General features: G+C 40.5%; 1 pseudogene; it reads right to left on the bottom strand.

The window, feature by feature from the left end:
- Nucleotides 1–686: 686 nt before the first annotated feature.
- LOC139935416 (uncharacterized) lies at nt 687–7,571 on the bottom strand (annotated as a pseudogene).
- Nucleotides 7,572–11,146: the final 3,575 nt, after the last annotated feature.

The raw sequence follows: 11,146 nt of genomic DNA, 5'->3' as shown, positions 1-11,146 counted from the left end.
ATAAATGGTGTCAGTGAAGACGAAAAAAAATCTTCTGACAAAAGTTAAAGGAACACGTTGTCCTGGATCGGTCGAGTTGGTCTTTGAAAAGCATTTGTAACCGTTTGTTATAAAATGCATGTGGTTGGAAATATGTTGCAAAAGTAGAATACAATGATCTACACAAACATGCCTAGAAATTGCATGGTTTTCCTTTTACCTCTTCGACTAACACGGTCGGCCATTTATGGGAGTCAACTAACACGGTCGGCCTTTTTTAGGGAGTCAGATTTTTGACTCCCATAATGGCCGACCTTGTTAGTTCGCAAAGTAAAAGGAACACCGTGCATTTTCGAGGCATATTTGTGTGGATCATTGTATTCTACTTTTAAAACATCTTTCCAACCATAATATGCATTTTATAACAAACGGTTACAAACGCTTCTAATAGACCAACTCGTCCGATCCAATGCAGCGTGTTCATTTAAAGCCGTTTCTTCGCCATATTGTTATTAACCCGGGTTACACAATGTATCTATCTAATCTGTGTAAGGGGTGATAGAATCACCAGTGGATCACCACCCTGATGTAGAATTTCAGTGTTGATAAAGAATGAATCAGATTTTTGGGGGGGAGTAAGAACAGCAGGCTGACACTGGTCTATATAAGCGAAATCACGGTAGTTTTATACAAATATATGAGTCTATTTTATTTCACTTTACTTATTTTGGTTATACCATGGATATACCTTTAATAAGTTGAGACATGCATTGAAATATGATCCGGGTAACAGAAAAAAACACACAAATCAAACAAAGGACGTGGAAAAGTCATTTAACGACAAGAAAATGTCAGAACAAAACACTATATGTCCTGTTCATATACGGCTCAAAGTTGGTCGATTAACTTTGACAATGGAAAGAATGTTTCAGTTAAAGCAATAAACAGGCAACTACTATAATATTGTTTAACCGGGGGCAATAAATTTCACAACGCCTAAGTTTTTGCCGCGGAACAAAACTCACGGTAAAGTCCCCCAAAATCCCTAAAGATTGCTTTATGTACCGGGGACTATATAAATAATATATTCACTGTGACTTTGAATTCATTAGACACATACATACTTCAAGTCGCGGGAATGCGGGTTGTTTTTTTACTCAACAAAGCACCCCAATATATTATAAGTTATGATGCTTCAGAATTAGTTCACCCCTGTACGTAAACGATAAAGCTTTGGCAATATCAGAATTATAAAACTCGGCAATAACAAAAAAACACTATATGTCCTGTTCATATACGGCTCAAAGTTGGTCAAGTTTCGATTAACTTTGACAATGGAAAGAATGTTTCAGTTAAAGCAATAAACAGGCAACTACTATAATATTGTTTAACCGGGGGCAATAAATTTCACAACGCCTAAGTTTTTGCCGCGGAACAAAACTCACGGTAAAGTCCCCCAAAATCCCTAAAGATTGCTTTATGTACCGGGGACTATATAAATAATATATTCATTGTGACTTTGAATTCATTAGACACATACATACTTGAGTCGCGGGAATGCGGGTTGTTTTTTTACTCAACAAAGCACCCCAATATATTATAAGTTATGATGCTTCAGAATTAGTTCACCCCTGTACGTAAACGATAAAGCTTTGGCAATATCAGAATTATAAAACTCGGCAATAACAATAATTATTGTGCACTGTGAATTGTGATACAATTATGCAAATTTTCGTGAGAGCCCGGTATGTGATAGGCTGTCAAATTATGTGTATATGTGTATTGTTTTAAATTAAAACAATATTTAACGAAGTGACCCATCCAGCATAACTGATCATTTGTGGCTCTCATATACAAAAAGACATCAACAATAACAAATATACAAAATTAATACTTGGCATGATAGGGCGTGTATGTACATGATAAAGGGGAAATATATTACAGTGAAAAATGCGCCCTACATGCATAAACGGACAAAATGGACGAAATTAAAAACTTACCACAGTCAACCTATGTATTCATTGATTCGAAAGTGATATGATGCCACCAACCCTAAACACCCCCAAAACGAATATACCTGTCAAAAAAGAGGGTGACAGATAGAGAACAACACGTTTTCAATAATCATAAACATTGAGAATAAAAAGCAAACTTGCAATATATCAACAAGTCACTAACAATTTCTTTGTGTCGTCTCTTGTGCTTATTCCGACTGCTGCAAATAACATCAGCACTGTTTTCGGTTCTTGGATATGCTTTTTCACGACTATGGCAGCATTTAAGGCGGCGTGTACATTGCCCGTTGTGACGGGGTCCATGGCGTTTTGTACACCCGAGGGGGGAAATGGCACCCGAGGAAAACCCATGGACCCCAGTCACAACGTGCCACAATTGTTTTGTTATACCTTAGTAACATTCATATTCTTCGTCTCGAAGTTATGCTGTTATCTTCAAACATTATTACGACGGAGTACTCATCGTTAATATGCAGACGAACAAGAAACAACTGTGTTTCGTACACAGCGGTGGCAATCGACCAACTGGGAACGATCAAAGTGAACACCGGTGTACATCACTTTTCATGTTTCCCGACCCCCGAGCCATGTAACATGCGTTTTTGTTGCACATCACGTGATTGGTTCTCGACCAGTCAAACTTCACAGTTTGTTACCGAGGTATAACAAGTATGAATGGTAAGAAGTGAGCATTCAAACAGAAATAATTTAATTTGTTTATTTTCGCCAACACTATTTAACTATGAACCTTGTCATTACGATGAGGACAAAATACTCTTTATATACGGCAGCCTCGTGCAGGGGAGGAGGACGACGTTGAAACTAGCACTGCCAAGGGTATTGAATAAGAAACAAAGCCGACTATAATAGCATACCGAGTTACACTTCTGTATAAAATAGCAATAACAGCGAGGAAGGAGAACAATAGTAAGCAACTGCAATGAGTTGGTAAAATTGCAGTTCTACACAGTGCAGACGGTGCATATTATTTCACGGAGTTGAACGTATGGGGGACAAGGGAGTGAGCCACACTGAACTTCAACGATGTAAAGCAAAGCCCCATTAGTATCAGCTTGACTACTTGGGATAACCTCGGGTGCTTTATCCACACACACCGCCTGGGTGCGCTGCTCATGGGCGTGGTTTCCAGACATGAGGAAGCCTTGGTATTCTTGGGTCCAGTTCTGGGGGCAATCTCTCTTAGCCGGAATCAGAAGATGTGTTCCACGGTTTGTGAGACGGCACACTGCACACGGTACGTCACGCTGGTCGAGAAACTCGGCATTTTCGTGTGAGAATGGGTCAAATCCTGATACTTCATACTCCATTCCATACAGGTAGGAACCTGAGCTAGCTGCATCGTTGAAATTATCAGCCCAGTCCGGAATAGCCGGAATGCACAGGAAGTCAGAAGATCCACCATTATGTGAATAATGCGCTCCGGATCCAAATCCTGCAAGGAAGTAGGGGGTCTACATAATATTTAAACAAATAATAACAAGAATTAACAACAACAACCACAACATCAACGACAACAACAGTGACAGCGACTTTTCAATGGGAGCACTGGGTTATTTTACGTGCGTTACAACGGGACCAATGGCGTTACTTCCCGTCCGAAGGACGAAGGACTATAATACAAACTATCTGAATTATATTTTAATTAACAGATCCAGTTATATATATTTTTCGTTATTGTGAAACAAATGTATGGTTCACAGTTATTTAATAACCCTTGAGTTTGGTCACACAGTGGCGTGTAGTTCCAAGTTCACATTCTTAGGGTGAACACATTGGATACCATATGAATTTCAGAATTGATGACGTACCTTGATACAAAAACTCTGTGCCTTCATGTTCTGGACAAGTAGTGCGCCCCCATCGGATGTAGGTAGGTCCCCCTGCTGCTGCACTGGTTCCTAGATAATATGACAAAATACATTAAAAATCTAACACATTTACCAACTTAACAGTATAATACTTTCATTTAACATCACTTGTTCCTTAAAAAATATTGTCAACGTCGATGTCACCAAACTCTTCCTAACTTATGATAGATCTTCGGATTTAGGACGAGTTAAGTTTCGTACCCAAACGTCAGACGCATTAAACTCATCAATAAGAGATAAATAAGCGTCCCGAATAGGATTGATGTTCGGCTGCAGATCCTTCTCTTGATAAAATTTTATTTGTATAAGGCATACCAATTATTATTTTATCAAGCTGAGCTGGACGGGAGGGGAAATTGTCACTTTTGGTCGTTGCAAGTTATGAGACCTGCTTTTAGTGAGTGTGGTTTGTATGAACTTGTTATTAGATTGAGTATTGCGATAGCATATAGGAACTTACTAGTGTCGGGTAAACCAATGTCACCTGGGTCTCCTTTCATGCCCCGTGGTCCGGCTTCTCCCTGCGGGCCTGCCTCACCAGGACTCCCCTTACAAAATGCCAAACAAAGCACATTATATGAATGTCATTTTCTGTTTTATGGAGAATAATGTTATTCTTTTACATCTATTAGTTATTGAGATCACTATTAGTCAATTGAAGCATGGAGAAACAATGTGATTTCTCAGTCACGCTACGACCGACGTATCGCGTTTCTGGTAAGAATGTTGTCGTTTTTAGTTTTGTACTACAAAGTATGCGTAGCGCATTATACTTGAGGGCCTATGACTCATTGATACAAAGTTGGTAACCTACATCCTCGTTTGATTGGCCTAAATAATTGTGTAAAACTCGGCCATGGTCATTTAACAAACAGTAGATTAAACGCATCTTATTTTCAAGGTAAAAAATATTCCGTTATGAGGATGTTGTCCCCGATGTTTGTGTCCCAATCCCCTCCTATAGGCGGTAAAACGTGGGCTGTAATAAGAAAGCGTTATCAAATGAAATCTGCACAATACGATTTTGGAACGGTAGGTGGCAGCAGACTTTCCAGGTGAATTTCCATTATACTGTTGTTCTGAGCATGCGCACATTTCCAAGCAATGGATTTACCTGGTAAGCCTGCTGCCAACTAGAGTCCCAACAAATATCCCCCATTATTTGGGATGTAATTATTAATGTTTCCACAGAAGTGTTCATTTTTGTATCAATAACTGCAATGACGATTGAATGTTTTGCCAACATTCGGCGGTCCATGCCAACCACTGCAGCGCGGTTCTGTGTGGGACAGAAATCTCCTGCCGAACCCGTGTCCCGGTGAATTCTGTCCGCTAGATTCGGTCCCCATAATGGGAAATTAAGGTGGGCTGAAGGAGGAGGGTTCAATAGAGGGCGCTATCAGAAGACGTTTGTACACAGTTTGCCAAACGGGGGACAGAGTCTCCGGGGACCGAATCTCCGGGGGACCGAAGGGGACTGAATTTCCGGGGGACCGAAGGGGACCGAATCTCCGGGGGACCGAAGGGGACTGAATCTCCGGGGGACCGAAGGGGACTGAATCTCCGGGGGACCGAAGGGGACCGAAGGGGACCGAATCTCCGAGGGACCGAAGGGGACCGAACCTCCGGGGGACCGAAGGGGACCGAATCTTCAGGGACTGAATCTCGGGGGGACCGAAGGGGACCGAATCTCCGGGGGACCGAAGGGGACTGAATCTCCGGGGGACCGAAGGGGACCGAATCTCCTGCCAAACCGGTTCGTGTCGCGACTGACGAACTAATGAAGAGTATAATACCTTCTCTCCCTGAGCTCCTTGCCTCCCCTCCCGTCCATCCATACCATCTCATCCATCCCGTCCGTCTCGACAAGGTCTTGTCATGAGTGGTCGATCTGGTGGTCAAGTTAAAAAGAATGGTTTTCCATTGTCAAAAAGGGGGAAAGGTTGGCGGCCACGGCCTTAAAAGTGTACCATTAAGAAGTTTTATTTTTCATTCATGAAATTAGGGTGTACCTTTTGTAACACCTCAACTCAACAAAATAGTAAAAACTCATTTGGTAAGAAGCATTGCGGCAGCTGTTATGATAATATTTATAACATTTTGCAAAATGACCCCCTCCTACTGAAAGTAATTTCAGAAAAAACATTTCGAAAAAAATCAATGAGAAACGTTTTATGCATGATACGCTTCTTAGATTACCAGTAACGAATATTTCTTCCTGTTTGAACCGCTCAAATTTTTCGGCAAGAAACGCTCTACCAGCTTTTGAAATGAGATTTTCATAGACAGTTTCTTTTTGTCCTACACTAGGCTAGATAAAGTGTACCTAATGCAATGATAAACTTCGTACTTCAGAAGAAAAACCTACCCTCTGGAGCAAACTTCGGGTGTAAAAGCACCGACGAAGCGTTGTTCTCGACATTGAACGGGTAGTCCATGGACTTAGGTCTCTCCGGGCTTCTTCTCTGTCTCGACAAGAGCTCGTTGAGGGCGCCCGGCATTTCATTTTCTTTCTGGCTTGTTGGTAGAGGACTTCTCTCCAATAACGCCAGACGCTCTCCGTGAGATTCCATCTGGACCTGAAAACGTAAAGGGAATGTACAAAGTCAACCGATGCGATAGATACGTTAAGGAAAACAATGTGAAAAAGCCTATAGCGCGTCAGACATCAATCACCGAATGGACTAACGAAGGGAGGTGCAATGTATACTGATTTTAATTATACAAAAAGAAAAATTATTTTGAGATGGTGAAAACATGTGGCGATCCATTATATACGTCTTAACCAGACTAGTCAATTCCTTCCAAAGCTCATAAAATGGATTAATTTGGGCACCAACAAGAACGTGAATATAATTATAGCAGCTTTCAAATAATACCAATGTAGGGTTTATTAATATTTTGTAAAGTATTTATGCCAAGCCTATGCCATCCAAAAATTGCCGACATGGCTAATGCTCACTTTTCACGTTGAATGTTCAGAGTTAAACTTTAAAAATGTTTACAATCTGAGACTCTGAGAAGTGTATGATTTGGCATTATCCCTTAACAAGTTGTCCCTTTAGAAGACAATGCGATTTAGATTGACTGAGTTAGACATTATGTGATGTGCATCTATAAAAACTAAAAACAGTAATACATAACATTCAAACATACTGAAAAGAAGGTTTACAAAACAGAGCTGCAATTGAACAGGATTACACTAGGGTAAACATTGTTTAAGAAGGTAATAAGTCTTGGTGGGAAAGGGGAAAATACTATAGGCTTAGTCATAAATCTCAGACCTTGCAAAAGTTTAAGTGGGGTCAATTTGAGAGAACCTTTGACAAGAAGAACCTCTGACAAATAGCGCATCTCGATCCTCTGTTCATAGACAGAGAGTCAAGACCCTACATGAAGCTCTAAAGATTATGTACCTAAGTGATGAAAACAAAAAAGGTTAAGGTTTTCCTGAATATGGAAACTAAAATAATGTTTACCCTGACGGACTGCAACTCCGTGCTGAAGTAGAACGCCGTCAGGCCAACCAATGCAGCGGTGATGCACAGGTTGAGCAACGTTCCAGCAATAAACCATCGCCAAAGCTGTCCACGTCTCTCAGATGGTACCAGCATTTCGCTTCCATCAAGCGATGGAAAGCCAGATAACTTTTTCATCGAAGTCATTTTCTTCGAGGACAGTCCCACAAATGTGGTATTTCACCGGCAAAGAGGCCCTTATATAGACCCATGCCCATTGTTTAAAGGAAAGGTCTTGCTGCCTGGCATGAATCGGGCCCAAGCTTCCACCAAATCCGGATAACAAAGTTGTTCATAAAAGGTTTTAACGTGGATAAATAACTTGGGCATTGACTCTATGATGTAACTAAGGAGGGGCGTGCCAAAAATGATGTCCCCTATGTGCCCCCCCCCCCCCCCGGTTGAAAAAAATGAAATAAATTGTACAACTTATTGGCTTGTACTATTTTAAATTATTCTAAACTCTTTATTATAATCAAATGTGGAGACTGTTTTTACCTCAATGTGAGATTATCTTTTAAAAGCTTTGGAACAAATGGTAAGGGCCCGGATATTTTGACCAAGTGGAGTCTTTCTCGAAGGCTAATAGTAATACGCCATAAGCACTTTTTGTGGATTATTTTGTGCGCTTTATAATTGGTTTTTTTTATATATTTTTTTTATATAAATGAAACAATCAGTGGACACAAAGTAAAGAGGGAGAGAGGGAGGGGGAAAAGTGGAGGGGCATAACGAAAAATAAAAGGCAGAGGAGACAACAGGGGAGGGGGTGAGGAGGGCTGATTAACCAAAAGATGTTGGAAACACACAGATTTAACCAAGACAAATCAAAGGTTAGGAAGGAGAAAAGGTATAATCAGTGATTGAGACATATTAAAAAGGGATATCTGCAGCAAAGGAAAAGCCAAAGACAAACAGTGTTTTTAATTCATACCTTCTTGAATGCTCAGACACATTGGGGATTAATGGTATCGGAGCGCAGCAGCGTCTTATCCACAGTGTCTCCATAACGACAGTCTCTCTGCAGTTATAGTGCCTCAATGCCATGTAAAATCATGTCAGAAACGGGCTAATTTGGAAGGTTGAATCATGATGTTCAACAGGTGTGTCAAGCTTTTGGATGTTGGCTTTGAATAGAAAAAGTTCTTGCATGAGCGCAGTACTTGTTTCACCTATTATTGTGAACACCACTCTATGCAAGATGAGACTTATAATAGTGGTGGAGTATGAAATAACTAATGGGGGTTATAGGCCAACCACCGGTGTGGCTGGTTAAGGAATCCGATTCTTGAGCTGTCTTCAAACAATGCATTTAGTGGAATGCAATGGGGAATTTCAGGCGGGGGGGGGGGGGGGGGGGCTTCAGCCGGGACAATGAAACTGCTGCTGAGAATGGGTGGGCGTTTTGAGACAACTATTTGCTCTTTGTGTTTTTCCAGACCTTCGGCCATTGTCTTTAAGGCTGCTTTCATGGCCACATATTTAAAGTTCAAGAAAGTATGCCATCTTACTTCCACAGGATGGTCAATAACTCAGACGCAGGAAACTTAGGAAGCACCCGGGGATTGGGGAAATTCTCCAAAACTTCCCTCGAAACTTTTAACTTTTAAAGGTGCTATATGAAAATAATAATGGAGTAGGCCCACACTCATTCAGGTTTTTTCCCCCACTGATCTGAAGGCCTTATGTTAAGAAAAATACATTAAAAATCACCTGTGAAAGTTTCAGAGAAAACAAGGAAAAACTTTCATAACATTTTCAACAAGAACGTTGAATCCAATATACATTAAATTTTAGCGATTAAGTTTTGAATATATGATATATATCACTCACAGACCGGGGACTTTAGAATTAAACATGTCGTTCATCTCCATTTCATAAATGGTGTCAGTGAAGACGAAAACAAATCTTCTGACAAAAGTTAAAGAAACACGTTGCCTTGGATCGGTCGAGTTGGTCTTTGAAAAGCGTTTGTAACCGTTTGTTATAAAATGCATATGGTTGGAAATATGTTGTAAAAGTAGAATACAATGATCTACACAAACATGCCTAGAAATTGCATGGTTTTCCTTTTACCTCTTCGACTAACATGGTCGGCCATTTATGGGAGTCAACTCCCATATCATAATGGCCGACCTTGTTAGTTCGCAAAGTAAAAGGAACACCGTGCAATTTCGAGGCATATTTGTGTGGATCATTGTATTCTACTTTTAAAACATCTTTCCAACCATAATATGCATTTTATAACAAACGGTTACAAACGCTTCTAACATACCAACTCGTCCGATCCAATGCAGCGTGTTCATTTAAAGCCGTTTCTTCGCCATATTATTATTAACCCGGGTTACACAATGTATCTATCTAATCTGTATAAGGGGTGATAGAATCACCAGTGGATCACCACCCTGATGTAGAGTTTCAGTGTCGATGAAGAATGAATCAGATTTCTTTTTTGGAGTAAGAACAGCAGGCTGACACTGGTCTATATAAGCGAAATCACGGTAGTTTTATACAAATAAATGAGTCTATTTTATTTCACTTTATTTTTTTTTGGTTATACCATGGATATACCTTTAATAAGTTGAGACATGCATTGAAATATGATCCGGGTAACAGGAAAAAACACACAAATTAAACAAAGGACGTTATGGAAAAGTCATTTAACAAGAAAAATGTCAGAAAAAAAACACTAAATGTCCCGTTCATATACGTGATCAAAGTTGGTCAAGTTTCGATTAACTTTGACAATGGAAAGAATGTTTCATGTAAAGCAATAAACAGGCAACTACTATAATATTTCACAACGCCTAGTCTCTGCCGCGGAACAAGACTCACGGTAAAGTCCCCCAAAATCCCTAAAGATTGCTTTTATGTACCGGGGACTATACAAATAATATTCATTGTGACTTTGCATTCATCAGACACATACATACTTCAAGTCCGCGGGAATGCGGGTTGCTATTTCACTCAACAAAGCACCCCCATATATTATAAGTTATGATGCTTCAGAATTAGTTCACCCCTGTACGTAAACGAAAAAGCTTTGACAAAATCAGAATTATAAAACTCGGCAATAACAATTATTATTGTGTACTGTGAATTGTGAAACAATTATGCCCATTTTCGTGTGTGCCCGGTAGGTGGTAGGATGTCAAACTATGTGTATGTGTCTGTTTTAAATTAAAACAATATTTAACGAGGGTGACCCATCCAGCATAACTGATCATTTGTGGCTCTCATAAACAAAAAGACATTCAAAAATAAAAAATATACAAAATTAATACTTGGCATAAGGCGTGTATGTATATAGGGGAAATACATTACAGTGAAAAATACGCCCTACATAAACGGACAAAGTGGACGAAATTAAAAACTTACCACAGCCAACCACGCAAAAAGTTGGAGATTACAAATTTGAGTTAGAATTGTGGACAAGTCGTTTATGGTCCCACGCGGTGAGATAGTCGAGTTGCAGCGGTGCTTTCCGCGCGAACTGGGCCCAATTTCATGGCTCTGCTTACCGCCGAATTCTGCGCTTACGATCACGATTCCCCGCTTACGTGCAAGCGCCGAATTTCTGCGCTAGCCTCGCAAGCGTAGAATGCCTGGTAACGTGGAGTACGCACGCGCAGAAGCCCAAATTCGCCGCTAACCCGTGAAATAGGCTTGTCGTAAGCACAGAATTCCCTGCTTCCGTAAGCGCCGATTCGGTGCTTACGGTAGGCAGAGCCATGAAATTGGGCCC

Source organism: Asterias amurensis, chromosome 1 (assembly GCF_032118995.1).
Source record: "Asterias amurensis chromosome 1, ASM3211899v1".
Lineage (NCBI taxonomy): Eukaryota > Metazoa > Echinodermata > Asteroidea > Forcipulatida > Asteriidae > Asterias > Asterias amurensis.
This window is presented reverse-complemented; position numbering and strand designations above follow the sequence as displayed.